This window comes from Sinocyclocheilus grahami, unplaced genomic scaffold, assembly GCF_001515645.1.
Source record: "Sinocyclocheilus grahami isolate Dianchi unplaced genomic scaffold, SAMN03320097.WGS_v1.1 scaffold310.1, whole genome shotgun sequence".
Classification (NCBI taxonomy): domain Eukaryota; kingdom Metazoa; phylum Chordata; class Actinopteri; order Cypriniformes; family Cyprinidae; genus Sinocyclocheilus; species Sinocyclocheilus grahami.
The window spans coordinates 1,873-4,910 of NW_015505489.1; positions in this window are offsets into that span (position 1 = coordinate 1,873).

Below are 3,038 nucleotides of genomic sequence, written 5' to 3' on the forward strand. Positions count from 1 at the left end.
TGTTTTTGGATGCGGTCTGTTTTTGACCTTTTTGCCTTTAATTTAGTATTCATTTAGTTCTCTTTAGTCCTGATCTTTTGTTCATTTTTTTTTATTTTATTTATTTATTTTTTTTGGTTATTTGTGTTGGTTACTTTAATAATTATTATATTTATTTATTATAATAATTATATTTATTCTCTTGCCTGTCTTGGAGTAATTTGTGTTTCTGTGGAGCTATGCTTTGTCTTGTTGTGGTGTTAGAGTTCCTGTCCTGACCTGTTCCCTTGCCTGGTGTCTGGGGGTGCTTCAGAGTTTATGGTCAACAAGTATCTGAGCTCAGCTCTCTGGTGCCTTGCTCTGGTCTCTCTCCCGGCCTGGTCTTGCCACCTCTGCTATAGTATTCTGCCAGTTGACGTCTGAGGCTGTTCCAGTGGCCTTCCCTAGCTATCTGTTTGTGTTCCTGTTGTGGTATCACCTGTGCACCTCACAACCCTTTTGTATTGATCTGTTTTGTCAAACCCTTGTTACACTCACTGCAATTGGGTCCTCCTTCCAGATCCCTGACAGTTACAGGCTTGCTAAATAATATGTAATATATTTTTTCATATGTGCTTAAATGCCTTAACGTGCTTCTTCCTCCGCTCTGGAAGTCTATGGCAGCCCATAGAACCACTTGCAGGAAAGTTATGAAGTTTGTCACACTGATAGAGGACAGTTTCAACATTAACCACAGCAAATTTGGTGTCTCTTATTTAAACTCTCTAGTGCCACCACTTGTCCAAATTTGCACTCATGTTTATGCTAATAACTTTTTTTTTTTTAGACGTAAGGTCTAGAAGAAAAATTATAATTTTTCCTCTGATTCCTTGGCTCATGCCGAGTTGAATGGACACCAAAATGTAAAATTCTACTAGTCAAGATTTTTCACAATTTGTAATAGATCAAAAAACCTATATTTTCGAATTTGTCCTAGATGGATTGTTTGTCTGATTTTCACTAAAATGGTCTCAGATCATCTTCAGACCATGCTGGCAAAAAGTTATCAAAAGCTGTTTGATACCCCCATCCGTTCTCAAAAACCGTGTAAACGAATTAGATGAAAAGCTCAGCAACTCGGAAATGGGGCTATATCTCTCCAACGCTTTGTCATATCAAGACCTAACCTGGTGTGTCTTATGATAATCATGACCTGAGGTTACTTGCACAGTTTCACCCTCAGCGCCACCTAGTGGTCTGGAAGTATGAAAAATGGTAATTTCTATTTAGATTCAGAACAGCATGCCGAGTCGAAAGATACCCAATTTTCCTATTTTGGGTGTCGGCCATTTTTAATTTAGTTTCAAAATGTAACATTTTATGAACGTATTGACGTATTGCTGCAAAACTCTAAGTGTCTTCAGCACCATGCCCTGAAGGTACTCAAAAAGTTTGATGTCAGCTTGTGGTCAAAAATTATAATGAAATTTCAAAAAATTCTAATAGCTTTCGAAGATTTTTGTCTATTGTCATGTGACTGGTCTTCATAGGTTCCTTGGATCATACCGAGAACATTTATACCAATTATGCCATAATCGGCCAAACTTCCTGTCATAAACCAGGAAATCATATTACTAGTGATTTATATTTATGATTTTCAGCCATTTTTACTAAAATCATCCTAAAATGGCTTTAATTACTCGTTGCAGTTGGTCTGATGCGCCATGCCATGCTTCGCTCCTCATTTTGCCTGTGTTTTGCTTGGCCCCTTAATTGCTGCTTGCAGCTATATTTATTATTGTTATTATTATTAACTGTAAAGAACCATTGTTTGCTTTATTGTTTTTTAAATTGCCTCAAATCCTTTTACAAGATGTTTGATTACAATAAAAGTAACTGTGTAAAACCAGTGGCATTCTAGTTAGGAGAATGCTCATGCTTTGAACAACGTGCAGTACAGTGACTCATTAATCCATTTAATTCCTTTGTGTGTGTGTGTGTGTGTGTGTCTGCAGGTTACAGAAGAGACGAGTCGTATCTTGCAGACATTAGGCTACATGTGCACATGCAGAGGAATTATAAATGTAAAAGGGAAAGGAGAGCTCAAAACATACTTCGTCCATACTGAGATGAGCCGGTCTTTATCCCAGGGGAATGTAATGCCATGAATCATAGCAACACGTGCAATGAACTGCAAACATCCACAAATGGGAATAAAAGAGACATTTGTAAATAAGTATTGGAGTATTGGATGTATTGAAAGTGATACCATTTCTACTGTATCTCATAGGCAGGGTTTGTGCACACAGGGTACTACTGTAATTATGGTAGCAATTATTTTGTATGAAAATCAAATACAACAAAAAGTGTTTTGATGTTTTAATGCCATTGCTTTACTTTTTTTCTTTTTTAAAAACTTCATTAAATGTTATATGTAATTGTCTTTCTGAGGACATCTTTATTTTTAAGACATTGAGTTTTTGATATACTGTAGTTACATATTACAGGAATAAGCTAGAACTTAGACGTTTCTGTGTTGTGTCACTAACATGCTGTGCATGATGTGTCACATATTTACAACATATAGGGCATATAGATGTAGCTTTGGAAAGTAGGGACATATCCCTATGTGAGTTGTGAATGCAATATAGTATTCTATATCAGTGTCTGTTTCATCTTTTCATTCATAAAGAAAATACTTTTATTCCCCCTTCACACATTTAACTAACATAAGGTGTACAAAGTTGTTCTTTGCAACCTCTGTGCACTTTCTTTGATCAGTGGACCACTGCCATCAAGTCCTGAGTGGTGTTTGTATATTTTCTCTGTTTTATTATTGTCACAAGTGGACAAAAAATCATCTAAAACAGCAGTAAAAAAGTATTTTTTTCTAAACTTTATATTTATCCCTTAATGTATTGTTCAGTTGTAGTTGGCCAAATGAAAGGGGTCTTCACTCTGTAAAGCCTGACATATGAAATAATAGTAGGAAGAGTTTATTAAATCTTTAGACAAAATCTTAGTTATATGATCAAATCTCTGTAGTTTTTTATTGTGGGGGCAAAACGTATTACACAATG